This window comes from Mustela lutreola, chromosome 18, assembly GCF_030435805.1.
Source record: "Mustela lutreola isolate mMusLut2 chromosome 18, mMusLut2.pri, whole genome shotgun sequence".
NCBI lineage: Eukaryota > Metazoa > Chordata > Mammalia > Carnivora > Mustelidae > Mustela > Mustela lutreola.
Window position 1 is genome coordinate 1,340,599 of NC_081307.1, and position 16,363 is coordinate 1,356,961.

Consider the following 16,363-nt stretch of genomic DNA (forward strand, 5'->3'; position numbering starts at 1 on the left):
TCTGACCTGGGGTCCTTCAGCCCCAGGGTTACAGGTCTGTGAATTGTCAGGCTTACACACTTCCCAGCACTCACCGTAGTACATACCTTCCCCAATGTCCACAACCCCACCACCCTCTCCCTACACCCCTCCCCGCAGCAACCCTCAGTTTGTTTTGTGAGATTAAGAGTCTCTTATGGTTTGTCTCCCTCCCAATCCAATCTTTTTTTTTTTTTAAGATTTTATTTATTTATTGGACAGACAGAAATCACAAGTAGGCAGAGAGGCAGGCAGAGAGAGAGGAGGAAGCAGGATCCCTGTTGAGCAGATGTGGGGCTCAATTCCAGGACCCTGTGATCATGACCTGAGCTGAAGGCAGAGGCTTTAACCCACTGAGCCACCCAGGTGCCCCCCTCCGAATCCAATCTTGTTTCATTTTTCCTTCCCTACCCCCACACCCCCCACTTTGCCTCTCAAATTCCTCATATCAGGGAGATTGTATGATAATTGTCTTTCTCTGATTATTTCACTCAGCATACCCTCTAGTTCCATCCACGTCATTGCACATGGCAAGATTTCATTTCTTTTGATGGCTGCATATTATATTATATATATATATATATATATATATTTTTTTTAAGATTTTATTTATTTATTTGACAGAGATCACAAGTAGGAAGAGAGGCAGGCAGAGAGAGAGGAGGAAACAGGCTCCCTGCTGAGGAGAGAGTGAAAGACCCTTTCCCCAAAGTGTCAATGAATTAACCGCTCTTTTGCTTTTCTGTAACTGCTTGGCTTTTAGGATATAATTAATTAACTGCTCTTTTGCCTTTCTGTAACCGCTTGGCTCCCCCAACACAATGATAGCTGGTAGTTTCATAATAACTGTTTCTTAGCAAGATATGGCATTCCCTGCAAATAGCCTTCTCATAAAATATGGCCTAATACCTGACCACATAGGCAGGGGGCCTCATAGTCACGTTAGTCACGTAGGCAGGGGGCTGCATAGTCACGTAGACAGGATATCTTTCTGCTGAGTAATAAGGTCTAACTTCCCCTCTTTGTTTCCCCTTCCCGCCTTTTTCTTCGCAAGCAGGGGGTCTTCAAAAGCCAATCCACTAACACCAAGTATGCCCTTTTTCAAATGTTCAAATTGTCAGCCAATTGGCCCCGTCCCATCCGGGACTTGTATGTACCTGTCTATAAAAATCCTGCACCACCCCAGCCTGGTGTGCTCAGCTAGCAGGAGCTGCTGACCACCCGCAGGCACCCGCGTTACAATAAAGAACCTCTTGCTGTTTGCATCCTGGGGCAGTGTTGAATTCTTGGGTAAGGGGATCCGCGGGTCTTTCAAGAGTCTGATGTGGGGCTCGATCCAAGGACCCTGGAATCATGACCTGAGCCGAAGGCAGAGGCCTTAACTCACTGAGCTACCCAGGTGCCGTATATTATTATATATTTAAAGTTGCTAAAGCTTAAGAGTTCTTAGCACAAGAAAAAAAATGTGTATGTTTGGTGATGGATGTTAACTAGTCTTAGGGTGATCATTTCACAACAGATAAAAATATGGAATTTTTATGTTGTATGCCTGAAACTAGCATGTGTCCATTATATGTCAGTTTCTTTAAAAAGTAATTGATATTTTATTTTTTTAAAAATTATTTATTTATTAGACAGAGATCACAAGTAGGCAGAGAGGCAGGCAGAGAGAGAGACAGGGAAGCAGGCTCCCTGCTGAGCAGAAAGCCCAATGTGGGCTTGAACCCATAACCCTGGGATCATGACCTGAGCTAATGACAGAGGCCTTAACCCACTGAACCAGCCAGGCACCCCAAAAGTAATTTATATTTTAAAGAGAAAGACTATGGCACCTGGGTGGCTCAGTCAGTTAAGCGTCTGCCTTCGGTTGAGATCTTGATTTCAGGGTCTTGGAATGAACCCTGGCATCAGGCTCCCAGCTCAGCAGAGAGCCGGCTTCTCCTTCTGCCCCTCCTCCCACTTGTTCTCTCCGTCTCTCTCTCTCAAATAAATAAAATCTTAAAAAAAAAAAGTAAAGAGAAAGACCAAAAGAAAGTCTAGAAGGATGTGAATTGCTGTGTTAAATAGCGAAGAAAAATAAACATTAACAATGCTTAACTGCAGAGCATTCAAGAGTGGGTGATTTTTTTTTTTCTCTCTTACATAAGTATTTCTTGGTTGGTTGAAAGTTTGACAGTGAACATTTGTTACCTTTAAAATTAAGAAGAAAAAGCTGTTTCTATTTTGAGAAGATCCTCTTTGAAATGTATAATTAAAAGAAATAAAATGCCTGTAGAGTTAGGCAACAGGAGAGAATAGTCTTGGTGAGGGGCCCCCTTTCCCATAATCTTAGGAAGTGAGCAGACCCCCTGATGTCCTGTGTGTGTTCCCCTGCAGTAATACGGCCTCTTATTCTTTCTCTGATCTTATTTTTCTATGTAAAATGTGGTATCAGTGCAATCATTTTTTCTTTCTGGTTTGATTTTCAGGAAGATTTCGATGTCGATCACTTTGTGTCTGACTGTAGGAAGTGTGTCCAGCTGGAGGAACTAAGAGGATATCTGGAACTCTACTATAAACTTCTTAAAATAGCCATGGTCGAGCTCATCAACAAGGATTATGCAGATTTTGTCAACCTTTCCACAAACTTGGTAAACCTGAAATTCACAAGTCCTACACACACACACACACACACACACACACACTTTCTCTCTCCTTCATATTTATTAAAAGGGCAGAGTTTTTAGATGTCTGGGCAGAGTCCCAACCCCACCAGAAACTTGAAGAAATTACCAATTTCATTAATAAAAGAACTAAACTTTTTGGAATACATTTTTTTGTTTTAGTTTTTATTCATTTAAGGTTGCTCTAGTTTGATTATGTTTCAAATTCATTAGTCAACAGTGAAAAGTAAAGGATAATAATCCCCAAGGGGTTGTTTTATTAGTTGCTAAGTGATTACCCTGAAGTCTTCCTTGATTTAGACTAATTTGTAGGAGCAAATGTCCACCACTCTTACAATGTTTAATTTAATCCCAGGTATATCTGTTAGCCAGAGCTAGGTTGAGGGAACATTGGCCAATATTGATATTTAAAAATTTGGTTTTAAAAAAATATAAGAATGATTTGCAGTGAGCTTATCAATTGTTTGTAAAAGCCATTTAGAAATGTTGAATTTTGTTACTTGGCAGAAAAGTCTCCTTGTTGATGCTTCATTTTGTTTTAAATCTGTTTGTCCAGAGAAGCACAGAAAGTTGCAGCTCCGTGGGAATTTGAAGAAGCATTAAAATTAATGATGCACTTTTGCTTTTGGGAAATATACCACTAAGATAAATATCCCAATAGGATTAAAAACCTAGAAAATTTTACTTCTGTTTAATTTCTATTTTTCTCAAGGCTTATAATAATGTTTAAGAGAGACGTAGCCCATCAGACTTTCACATCAGCTGGCTGAGTATCATCAATTACAGACAGAGAACTGTTCACCTTCTGTGAAAATTTTTCACATTCATTTAAAATGTCATCTAAAGGCAAATTGTTCTTAAGGAAACTTTCGTTTCTCATGACTTCCCTTATTTTTATAGTTCCATGTATTTCAACAGATTTTTTTTCATATTCTATGAACATTAATGGCCAAATAACACTTCTGTTGTTTAGCTAGTTATGTAGCAAAATACGGTTGTGCCAAAAAAATAACTTAAATCTGGTACTGCTTTGATCGTTAAATAGATACGTCACTATTACTCCTTATCGTGATGTGTTTGTGCCAACCTGGTTTTGCCTTTAGGTTGGCATGAACAAAGCCCTCAATGAACTTTCTGTGCCTTTGGGACAGTTACAAGAAGTTCTGGTAAGTCCCCAATTAATGAAAACAGTCTGCTGTGACGCCTGTTGTCCTCGTCAGCTTTTCTCTAAGAACTCTTTTCATCTGTTAGTTTGGTGGTACTGGTGGTTGTATTTTAACGGTTCATGATTATAATATTCACCTTCAGAAGATTTGTAAATGATTTTGTTTTTGCATATGCTAAAAACCTAAAAAAACATGTTCGATTTGAAGAAGACATATTCTCAGAGTAGTCAACCTTAAAATGTCAGGGGAGAGGAAGCATATTTCCAAATTCAACTTATTAATGCCACTTTGGTCATATGTAAGTGGTTTCTAACTTACAAATGACTTGTATTTTAACAGTTTGTAATCTTGTAAATATCCCCCCCACCCCACGTAATCTACATGTGGTTAGGTTCCTGGGCTGATCTACAAAAACTCTGTAATCCCTAATGGAACTGAAGGATAATATAAATAAAATGTAATACTTAATAAATGTTACATTTGCATGTTCTCTCAGAAAAATCTCTGTTGTGGGAATGGGACTCCCCACCTCTAAGCCATTGGGAATAGGAACTCCACCTGGGTGAACAGTGGAGGGGCTGTTGTGGCATCACTTCTAACAGAAAACTCTGCTGCCCTGTCTCCCCCCCCCCCGCCCCACCCCCCGTCTGTGTCTGGTGCCCTGACTTACGGCCTCTGTCCATTCTGATGCCCTGTCGTAAACTTGTCATAAACGACACCATCCTTCCTTGTGTGTCTCCTCTAGCTTGAGTGGTCTCGTGTGTCCCTCCCCTAAGACAGTGCCTGCATCCTAGAGAGAATATAAGGAGAACATAATTTAAGGGAAGACACAGTACATGGTTAGAACCAAGAAAAATACGGAGTAATGGAAATATCAGTGCTGAGAAGCTTAGGGGAGGGGCAGGCAGGAAAGAGTTCGTGAAACAGGTAAAAATCTTGAGTTGTGCCTTGAGGTAGCCAATACTTTCCATGGTTTATGTCTCACTTGAATTTTACAAAATCTTGTTAAAGGTACTTTTCCTTGGAATGGAAGGGATTTTCATGGTCCGCTGCTGGATTCCACACCAGCCACTGTGGGGCTCTCCCACTGCCTCCTTGGTGTGCCTCTTCCTTCCGGGGCCTCATAGTGGTGTTGTTTCCCAAGCCTAGCCTTCCTTTGGCCTCCCACTCTTCTCTCGAACCCCCTCCCTGGAGGCAGATTTGCTCTACTCACACAGGCTCCCGTCCCGCCTCACCCCCTGCCATCACTGTATCCCCTCCCTTTTCCATGGCCTGTTTTTATGGCCACTTTGGTCCTGCTCAGCCACAGGCCTGACCTGCCTTTCTGGTCCCAACTCTGAAGCTGTTCTGTGAGATTCTCAGACCACTGAGGGATATGACTATATCTGTCTTCATTGCATCCCTGTGGGCTGCCACAATACTGACGTCCAGGAGGTGTTTCATAATGTTGATGGTGTGAATTAATTCACCTTCCTGTGGAATTTTTGTGATATGCCTACTTCATTCTAGTTGTTTCTGTTAACCTTTGTTTTGGCCCTAATTCCTAATTATCTCTTTATTCATTAGCTTCTGGACATGTTTCTCTACCTCTGTGCTCTGCCTTTTTCTGGTCTTCTGTTCTTCATTCTTGATTCCTGGTATTTCCATACCCACATTTCATCATCATGCATCAGTGTTTTGACATTCTTTCGTTCTCCAAAATATGCAGAATCTAAAAACCTCATCTCAGTGAAGTTGGCCCTCCATTCCTATTTCTGCTTCTCTCCAGAAGGAAGCCTGCAGTGCACATGGCTGTGTGCCTGTCTGACCCTGCCCCTGAGTGTGTGCACTTACATCTGCTCCCCATCCCCTCCCCACCTCGGCAGCTGTGTACACATGGCTTTCAGAGTCTGATTCGAGCCCCATCACATTTCCAGACTCTCCTGTACTTTGCTTCATATTATCTGTTCTCCATTCTAAGCCTCCTCATCCCCATAACTTTCACTGTATATGTGTCATTCTTCTTCTGGCCATGTGACCCTGCCTTCGTGTCATTATGCCCCCAGATCATGAGTCCCCTCAACAGTAACTGTGTCTGGTATATCATGGTATTTTTTTTTTGTCAATATCTGCATAGTACTGGTGCACATGTATTAAGTTCTGTGGAATTGAATGAGATGTAGGAACTTGATAATGTGACAAAACAATGTCTGTAATACGTTTTCTTTATTATTCTTTTAAAGAGTCTCAGGTCACCAGTCAGTGAAGGAATTCGGGCAGTAGATAAACGAATGTGTAAACAAGAGGACATAAGGTAGAAAAAGGTACCCTCCAGTAGATTTCTTATGCTGCATGCCAGTTGAAGCCCTCTCCTCTTGTCTCCGCGAACTTGTGAGCACTATTCAGCTTTTTTTCTTTTTTTCTAATTTAGCTTTTTTTCAAAGCTCTCACGCATGTGCATTTTATGTATTATGTCACGTTATCTACCTGAAATAAGAAGACAGAATTTCAGAGGTACCAACACGATCTCAAGATCACCCACTTTTTCCAGAACAAGAAACAGTGATAACTGTTGTCGGTGCAGCGCTTGACAGTTAACGACTGTATAAATTGTCAGCGGCCCTGTAAAGAAAATAGGCCTATATTAGAGACTAGGGGAGAAGTGGGCTTTCCAAAGCAAACTCAGGATTCTGCCGTAGGTTTGTTGTCATTTTCTGATCCTGTGTTCTTTATGTTCTGGTGTTCACTTTAATTTTTTTGATTCCCAGTAGTTAGCATGCGGTGTTGGCTTAGTTTCAGGTGTGTGAGACAGGCAATGGCTCTGTACATCTGAGGACTCACCCCGGGAGTGTGCCCCTTAGTGCTATCTCCAGTTCCAAGTGTCCCCGATGTCATTCATGATCATAACGATGTAGGGGCACGGCGGGCATTGGGAGTCTGGGCTTCTGACTCTCACCTGCTGCTCTGTACAATGTTTCCTATGTCTATTATTAGCATATTTGTTAAAATCTCAGTGGGGAGAAGCCTGTTTGAGGGACCTTCTGTTTAATTCGCCTCTGGATCTCCTCACAGCTTTTGTCCAAAGAATGCTTGTCGTGCCCTTCCAGACAAAACAGTAAGCTTTGTGAGAGCAGGGTGTATTTCTTGCTTTATTTTCTCATGCCCCCCCCCCCCGTCGGAATGAATGTCGAGCTCCCAGGGGTGTTCATTATTATTTATTGAATGGATGACTTTGTATTTTTTTGTTCTTTAAGGATGAGAGTTTTCATAATGTCCCTCAACCTCTTTGATAATATTTGTAGTATAAAAGGTCTTTAATGATTTGGTGCTTGGGCATATAGGTATATGCACATGTAAACTGAGAGGGCCAGTACGATCGGAAGCCAAAGTTAAAACATGAATAAAGGGCCATAAGAAAACAAATGGAGGGGTGCCTGGTGGCTCAGTTGGTTAAACGTCTGAATCTTGATTTTGGCTCAGGTCATGATCTCAGGATCATGAGATTGAGCCCCGCATTGAGCTCTGTGCTCAGCAGGATGTCTGCTCGAGATTCTCTCTCTCCCTCTGCCCCTCCCCTGCACGCGCACATGCAGTCTCTCTCTCTCTCTCTCAAATAAACAAATCTTTTTAAAAAAATAGGAAAGAAATGCCCATAGAAAGATTCAGGATGGGGAAAAGAAGAAATAAGAGTATAGAATATGAGAAATCAAAGTCTAGGGTTTTTTTTTTCCTCTATAAACTTGCAATAGAATATGGAAGTATGCTTATTCTAGAACTAAGATTGGCATTCTTGAGAATTCTGTGTTTCATAGAAATATTCAAAATATAGCATGCCCTATATATTTGAAGTTAACTTTTGGTCTTATATTTTCCTGCATTTAGCATGGGAAATAAAGATGATTAAGAGTAAAGATGGTGACGGTTTTTGTTTGCTTAATTTTTATTTTTATAGATGTGTGTGTGTGTTGAGGCTTATACAAGTTATTTGATCAGTTGAAAAGATTGAAAAAATCTTAAATTCACAAAGTTCTAAAGAAACCTCTGCACTAGAAGCAAGCAGGTAAGCTTTTTTTTTTTTTAACTAAGTAGCACATAAATTAATACTTCACATCCAGTCTAATTAGGCGTGGACGGCTTAGTTAGAATTCATTTCTAAACAAGAAGAAAATCCAGGTTTGTGGCTATAATGTAGCTCCAGGAGAGTGGAGAGCATGAAATGGTGAAATCTATAACACGTTCCTATAAACCCTTTGGTTATAGACCACAGTTCCAACACGTCATTATGCTTGCAGTGGAAAAGTATATTTGGAATCACCTTCCCTGAGGACTAGCAAAGTCCTGTTGAACTTTAAGCTATACCTACCATTCATCTTGGTTTTTCTCCATCTCATTTTTTTTCCTAGACATGCCCAGAGTATTACCATTGATGTATTTTGCACCAGCATTATATTATTATGAAACAGTATAGGACATATCCAGTTGAAATTTACAAACAGGAAAGAAAAAACTTATGAAATAGGAAAAAGATGATGGCTCTCTTTGTTATACTGTGATTGTCTTGTTCCCTTCCTGGTGTGAATTTTCAATTAGCCAGGGTAGATGAGTGACTCAGAAAATGAGTAGTTAGGTCCTGTCAGCACCGTGAGACTCACAGTGGTGCAGTGGGAGTAGCTGGGGCTGGTCCTACACATACCAGCTGGGCTGCCTGCGTCAAGGTCGCCTGGTGCCCTGAGTGCTCTGTTGTGTGACGCTAACAGTCCCTCCCCTTGCAGGCGGAGTTAGGTTTCTAAATTTTAGGAATTAAGGTTTTAGATTTGGAAGGAACTTGAGAGACCATATGCTCCACATGTCTCATGATGGAGATTAAGAATGGACACATCCCAAAGGAAGCGATTCTCTGGTCCTAGGTCTCTGCCCCCTTTCACATCAAGGCATTCAACTAAGTGGTCAGCCTCCACTATGCTTGTATCTCTAGCCCGTTGCACTCGTGCTTCTGCCCCGTTCGTCCACACTTAGCAGACATTCTGCACGCGGCCCTTCTGCAGCCCGTGTGTCTCCAGCGGCTCTGCTTCGCTGCGGCCCTTGGCAGCGCCTGCAGCCCCTCCAGCCATGTCCACATTCGGCCCCTGGGGAGCTGGCCCTCCAGTGTTCTCCCCATCTTTGCTGTTGCTGCTGTGCTCCTCGGATAGAAACACCTCAGAGAGCTCTGTGTCTACAATCCTGTCCCTGTGCAACACTGTCCTTGATAAACAGACATTGTGCGCTTTCTTGCTCAGAATTACCTTGGAGGACTTTTTTCTCCCGAAGAGCAGCTCTGAGCTCTAGAGTCAGGAAAGCCAGAGTAGCGTCAGCGCATGGTAAATCCATCATGCTCTGCCAGGCCCAGAAATGCTGAGAAAAGGATAAATAGGAAATGCGCATGGGATCAGTCAGTAGAGGTTGGGATTAGGCTTTGGCACTGTTAGTGCCAAGCGCTTGCCTTCCCTCCACACCAGTTCTGATGCTCTGGGACGGGGCACACCGTGGCAGGTCTCCAGAGATTTTGGGTTTCCTTACAGTGTGTTTCCTCACTACCTGACTGCCCATCCTCAGATGTGGGATGCCTCATAGAGCCCAGCAGGGGCTTTGGGGCCTTTGTTGTGGTTTTTTTTTTTTTTTTTCTTTCACTGTTCGACTTCCTTTTGAATGGGGTTGACGCTTTCTAATGTGGGGGGCAAGAGGGAAGTGTATCCAGTCCACTTGATGGCAGATGCACTGTGAGTGATTTCTCACCAGCTCCCGGAGCACCGAGCTTGCTCTTTCTGCCGTTGGGTAAATGTAAACTTGGAGTCCGCTGCTCTGAGCGATTTACCAGGTTGCTGCTAGGCGGTCAGTTTTAGCTGATTGAGGAGACAGCAGTAGTTGGTACTGGGGAGGTACTTGGGAGGGAGAATGAGGCAGGCGGAGAAGAAGAGGGGGCTTCGGGTATGAACGGTAGGACAGGGAAAGAGAGAGGAGGGGGTTAGAGAATGGGAGAAGAAGGTAGAAGAAGGGCACAAATGGGAGAGCCCGAGGAACGTGGTGGAAACATGCAGTTGTACCCACACTGACCTAAAATAGCTCCATCCCCTTGCCTGGGCCCTGTGGCCCAGGCCAGGCTGCGTCGGTGGGTTCTATGACCTCCCCGCTCCTCACCCCTCACACTGGGGCCTGCTGCACAGACAGTTTGTCATAAAAATTGATGGCGTGCAGGTGCAGGTGCCTGAGCACTGTAAGGCATGGGGGGCGGTGGGGGTGGCAGGTTTTAACTTTGGGAATTACATTTCTCTAATTGTCTCTACTAGCCCTCTCTGGACTAGACAGATTTTGGAGAGAATTGCCACAGAATTTAACCAGTTACAGTTTCATGCTGTTCAGAGCAAAGGCATGCCTCTTCGGGACAAAGTAAGACCAGCAAGTGTTGGTTTCGATTTTCAATTTGCTGTTTGCGAATTTCCTGGATGATTTTGGTTTGACCTAGCTTTGTCCCTGATAGTTGCTACTCTACAGGATTTTGAAGCTAGCTTTGAATTCTTTTTTTTTCAGTGTCTCCTGCTTGGGACCCTGCTTCCATTATGTCACACTAGATAGATTTTGTGTAAAGACACAAGCATAGTCTCCAAACTATGCAAGTAAAATTAATTCTGAATTTCATGTAACTTGACACATCATATGATGTAGTCAGAGTTCATTTATCCAAAGCCCTTGACTGGGTTTAAATGCACATTTCTCAGATTTACTCCGTAGCTTAAGAGGCAAATAACTTTTTGTCGTTCAGTAATTATCTGAACTTCACTTTGATGAAGCCGACTTACTTTCAAAGAAATCATAGGGAGGGGACGCCTCAGTGGCTCAGTCAGTTAAGCCACTGCCTCTGGCTTAGGTCATGATCCCAGGGTCCTGGGATTGAGTCCCACCTTGGGCTCCTTGCTTGGCAGGAAGCCTGCTTCTCTTTCTGCCTGTGCCTACTTGTGTGCTTGTGCTCTCTCTCGACAAATAAATAAATAAAAACCTTAAAAAAAAAAAAAAGAAAGAAAGAAAGCAATCATGGGGAGAAGAGATTCATTGTTTTTCTCTAGGAAATGTTGGGATTTTAATCTTACATATATTCTGGTAGAATTAGAGGCTCGCTTTATATATATAACACATATGTATATAAATTATACACATATATTTGAGCTTTTAGAAACTGTGGTGCCTGGACCTTCTTTCCTGGTCTCTCTGTTCTTGCAGCATATAGCCCACATTACGGCCATGCTGCAGCAGGCCCTGGGAGGCCTGCTGCTAGAAGGGCTTCAGACTTCCAACGTGGATATCATACGGCACTGCCTCCAGACTTACGCTACAATTGACAAGACATGGGATGCAGAGGCGTTAGTTGGTCAAGTACTGGTGAAACCATACATGAATGAGGTTTGTGCCCCCATGTACCTCATTCCACAAACACAGAGCATCTAATCTGGCTTCGTTTCTTGACTGGGTGCGAGAGAGCTCAGGGCTCTTCCTTGAAGATGCTCCTAGTTCCTGCTCTTCTGGTTGTAAGAAAAGGTTGGTCCCGCTTGGTGCCCATCAGCATGGCAGGAATCAGGCATGCGCTCTAGTCTCTTCCAGTGATGCCATAACTCAGGGATCATCTTAATTTAGTAGGGGTGAGGGACTTGCCTAGGAAGAAGGTACGGATCAGAACATTTTCAGGTCAATTTCCATTTCCATAAGTTATACGTTAATGAAGTTGCCAAAAAGCGTAACCCCACCAAGGCGCCCGTGCCCACTGGAGGAGCTGGAAGACAGCTCTGTGCGCAGGGAAAGTCTGTGAGGGGAGGCGTCTTTGCAGAATTTATGTGGCCTAAGTCTTGAAGACCATAGGGGAGGTTGCCAGGCTAGGAAGGTGGGAGGGAGGGAATATTCAAAGATAAAGGGCTTTGAAGGGCGAGTTAGCAGGGTAGTACCTTAAGTCCGGAACTTGGTTACCCAGTGTTCTTGACCTATAAGGATACAGTTAAATACAGGGAGTCAGTGTATCCTGCCTCTGAGCGGCCGGAGTATGGGCTGCACCATGTGAGGCCACCAGCAATCAGCAGCTTCCAACTTAGAGAGCATCGGTTTCATCTAGTTAAGGCTGACAGAAGTCATGAAGCCAGTCTCAGCGTTTGAGGGCTTTCTTCCAGTCACCTGCCAGTGCGAGTGTTCTTTCTGTCCGGTAAGTATAAAGCTACCCACCATGACTTCAGGATGAAAGGCTTCCAGTTTTAAAACGAGACAGTATCCCAGTGATAGAAGTGAAATTGAAGGATTAATTTCAGTAATCTTCTCAGCTTCATTAAGACTACTAAAAGTAAATGATCTGTCAGTTCTTTGTATGTATCCTATTATAGTTCATAGCTCTCTCTGTGGGGGTGAAAAAGATCACATTATTCTTTGTCACTAAATGAAAACATTTTAGTTATTTAATTTACGCCCTTCTCATTGAACTGAATCTAATATGCTAAATTAAGGAAGTACTTTATGTTTCCGTGTCGTTAAATGAACTGTGGCCACGTTTGTATTTTAAGTTTGTATGCTTATCATTCACCTCCTGCAACTCAGCCTCACCAAAAAAAAAAATAAAATACTAAAGCAAAATAAGATGTGTTTTCTTCCATCACTTTCCATCTCAGCCCTTTCCCTGTTCTGGAGACGGTAGAGGATAAGGCCAGGGTGAAGATGGTACAGAGCTGTTGTCTGCAGATACAGTATTTCGCTTTTAAGCTCAGAAGGGAAGCAGATGAGTGTGTATGTTTTAGCTTCAGGCCAATCTCTGTCCCTCAGCCTCTGTGTCCCCCAGGGTTGGAGCAGTATTCCCAAATCCTGGGACCTAGATTTTCATGCCGTTGTTACTTACCTCCTGTTTAGAAAGCATACTGAGTGGGGAGGAGGAAGGACGAAGTGCATTTGTAAGGTTTACTCGATTTTTTCTCTGTAGTGTATAGTTCATACTTCCCTTTTAGGTGCTTTAAAAACAAACAAAAACACAAACAAACAAACAAACAAATAAATAAAAATAAAATGCTCTTCCTTCTGCTAGGTGATTGTAGAGCAGATTGTTGAGTCTCATCCGGACGGCCTGAAGATCATGTATGCTAATAAGCTCCTGGAGTTCCTTCCTCACCACTGCCGCCTTCTTCGAGGGGTCACAGGAGGAGCCATCTCAAGGTGACATAAAATGCTGTGTATGCACCTGAGCTCAGTTTAGTGACCACCTGTCACCTCCTCATGTGCCGCTGATCCCTGGCTGTCCTGTCTGACCCGGGAACGTGGGAACGTGTGCTCTTCCCTATTTGTTACCAGTGCTGTGTGGCAGGTGTCACTTGCCTGGGTTTACAGGGAAGGGAATGAAGAGTGGGGACGAATCTCAACAGTGACATTTGTGTGACTCCAGAGCCTCTGCTTTTCTCTTGTCTATACTTTCTCCTTAACCAGGTTCAAAATCAAAATTGGTTTCCTTCCATTATTGTGATGTCATCATCGGTCTAGAAATACCAATTCATTTTAATTCAACATGTTTTATACTGATGGCAATTAAAGTCATGTTCGGTTTTCCCTCCCTCTCTTATTTCATTTCCATGGCTTTCCAGTTCTGTTTCATGAATATCCCATTACCTTCCACCATCTCCGTCATCCCAGTCCAGACCTTTGTCGCCGTTTGTTTGAGGGTAGCGGGCTCTCCCCACCTGGTCTCCCAGCTCCACCTGTCCCTCTTCATTGCAGCCCTCAGCTGTCCCACCTGCCCAGAGCTCTGCAGCCTTCCTGAGTCGCTCGTGGCTTCTCATCGCCCACAGAAGAGCATCCAGTCTTCCTGGCGCAACCTGTGACCGTTGGTGCTTGAGTCCTAGTGGTTCTCCGCTGTAGAACTTTTTACTGTGGAACTTTCCCCCATACCACTATGGTTCCTGGCCAGACAGGACTGCTTGACCTTCTCTAACACACCTGGTACAGAAGATCCCTGACTTCACCTTGGTTCAGTTTATGGTTTTTTGACTTTTTATAATAGTGCAGAAGTGATATGCATTTAGTTTGGATCTTTTCCCAGGCTGGCAATCTACAGTAGGGTCCTCTTTTGTAATGCTGGGCAGGGGCAGCAAGCACAGCCCCCAGGCAAACCACGTGATCATGAGGGTCAGCAACCAACACACTTGAACCGTCCTGTTCTAGCTTTCAGTGCAGTGTTCAGTAAGTTACATGAGATACCAGACACTTTATTGTGAAATAGGCTTTGTGTTAGAGAATTTTGCCCAACTGTGCAATACTGTAAGTGTTCTCAAGACATTTAAGTTTGGCGGGGCTAAGCTCTGATGTTCAGTCGCTTAGGTGTTTTCCATGCATTTTCAACTAAAGAGATTTCCAGCTGAACAATGGGTTTATTAGAAGCCGAGGCCGTCATAAGCCGAGGAACATCTGTCTATACTGTGCGCCTCTGTGTTTTCCTTCATTGCTTCCTGTCTCATATCCCTTTGTCTTTCTGTTGATCTGTCACTCCACATGAAGCTCCAGTCAAATACAACTTTTTTTTAAGGTTATTTATTTATTTACTTATTAGAGAAAGCATAAGCAGAGGGGGAGACAAAGAGTGAAGCAGGTTCCCCACTGAGCAGGGAGTCCGATGTGGGACTCAATCCCAGGAACCTGAGCCACTCAAGCGCCCCCAGGCTATGGTTATTTCAAGAAAAAGTCCTATTTGTGAATTCTTCATCTAGTGAAGATGAATTAAAATCAGAAAGTCAACTCTGCCACCTTTAAAAACCCAGGAACAGAAAAAAATTCCACGAGCAGGTATAACCCTATCCACAATAAATCACTTTCAATCCAGTCCTGAAAACTAATACAGAGTAGGAAGAAAGCATTACAGAAAAATTTTGTTTTCATTAATCAAGCTGGAAAATAATGGGCCTTACACGAATGCCCTTTAGGAAGACAGTTCTTATAGTTTTATGTTGATGGAAACTAACATTACATTCGAAATGCATGTTAAAACCATGACTGTATATTAACTACCACTTTCAGTCATCAGAAGATGAAAAATGGTCAAGAGTCACCCAAACTGAATCCTGGTTCCTCCTGGAAAATGTGTTCCTAAATATTTTCCCCCTGAACTACTGTGCTCTTTCTGTATCTTACACAGCAGACACTGCGATGCACAAACACATCCAGAAGGCCTTTGAGGGCTGACAGCCTGCTGGAACAATGAGGAATTCACCCGGGTTTCTGCCTTTCTGCCGGGCCCAGAAAGTTCTGGGTAACCCAGGTGACGTGTCATGAGAATACAAGTGTAGCTCACACCATATGTATTATCTCCTCAGGGTAGACACCAAAATTCATGTTCGTATATGAAAATCCAAGATGCGTACAGAAATCAAGAGTGATTCTGTCATCTTGAAAGAAAAACACACTGTTGCGCTGCCACATGCCTCGTTTCTCTTCGATTGACTGCAGGAAGTAGTGATTGCAGTCAGAAATCTCAGAAAGAAAAATTAGAGTAAGGGCAACACCTGAAGTTTATTCCTGAAAATACTTGGAGAACGACTGTGACCAATAAACCAGGGCTTAGTTCATGAGAGTATGTCAATGAGCTTATACCATCCCATGTCCTGGTCAAACCCTCATGTCTGGGAGAAGGAGGGACGTCTTCATCTTCCAGAGCTACTATTAGGGGAAAAAGGTGGAGACAATACTGACTGAGTCCCTCCTTCAGGAGAGCCAAAAACACCTTGCCCCTCCATAATCCCAAATGAAAATAAACATCTCGGGGCGCCTGGGTGGGTTAAGCTTCTGCCTTTGGCTGGGATCGAGCCCCACGTCAGGCTCTTTGCTCAGCAGGGAGCCCACTTCCCTCCTTCTCTCTCTGCCTGCCTCTCTGCCTACTTGTGATCTCTGTCTGTCAAATAAATAAAATAAATAAAATCTTTAAAAAAGAAAAGAAAAGAAACATCTCATTTTACTAGTGTGCAGCAATGACTATGCAGGAGAAATTATTATTATTTTATTATTAGATGATATATTATTATTATTATTATTATTATTGTACTATATTGTTAACCTTTTGAATTCGGACACCTAAAATTTTTAATAAAATATGAAGGCTTTTTTTTTTTTAAGATTTTATTTATTTGAAAGACAGAGATCACAAGTATGCAGAGAGGCAGGCAGAGAGAGGGGGAAGCAGGCTTCCCACTGATCAGAGAATCTGATGCGGGGCTTGATCCCAGGACCCTGGGATCATGACCTGGGCTGAAGGCAAGAGGCTTTAGCACACTGAGCCACCCAGGCACCCCATGAAGGCTTTTTTTTTTTTTTTAAGATTTTACCTATTTATTTGACAGAGAGATCACAAGTAGGCAGAGAGGCAGGCAGAGAGAGAGAGAGGAGGAAACAGGCTCCCCGCTGAGCAGAGAGCCCGACGTGGGACTCGATCCCAGGACCCTGAGATCATGACCTGAGCCTAAGGCAGCGGCTTAACACACTGAGCCACCCAGGCGCCCCATG

General features: G+C 43.3%; 1 protein-coding gene across 5 annotated transcripts in view; it reads left to right on the forward strand.

Annotated features, from left to right (window-relative positions):
• Positions 1-1,332: 1,332 nt before the first annotated feature.
• The window catches only part of LOC131820358 (conserved oligomeric Golgi complex subunit 2-like), a 263,130-nt gene continuing 248,099 nt past the window's right edge, over positions 1,333-16,363 (forward strand). For 3 of the 5 annotated variants that reach the window (XR_009349600.1, XR_009349602.1, XR_009349604.1), the window contains exons 1-4: positions 1,333-1,417; positions 2,487-2,648; positions 3,785-3,847; positions 6,070-6,150. The gene's annotated coding sequence lies outside the window, so the exon portion shown is untranslated. Of the gene's footprint in view, positions 1,418-2,486; positions 2,649-3,784; positions 3,848-6,069; positions 6,151-12,908; positions 13,424-13,591; positions 13,774-16,363 lie in introns of those variants that run through there. The other 2 variants (XR_009349603.1, XR_009349601.1) reach the window with 2 other exon arrangements.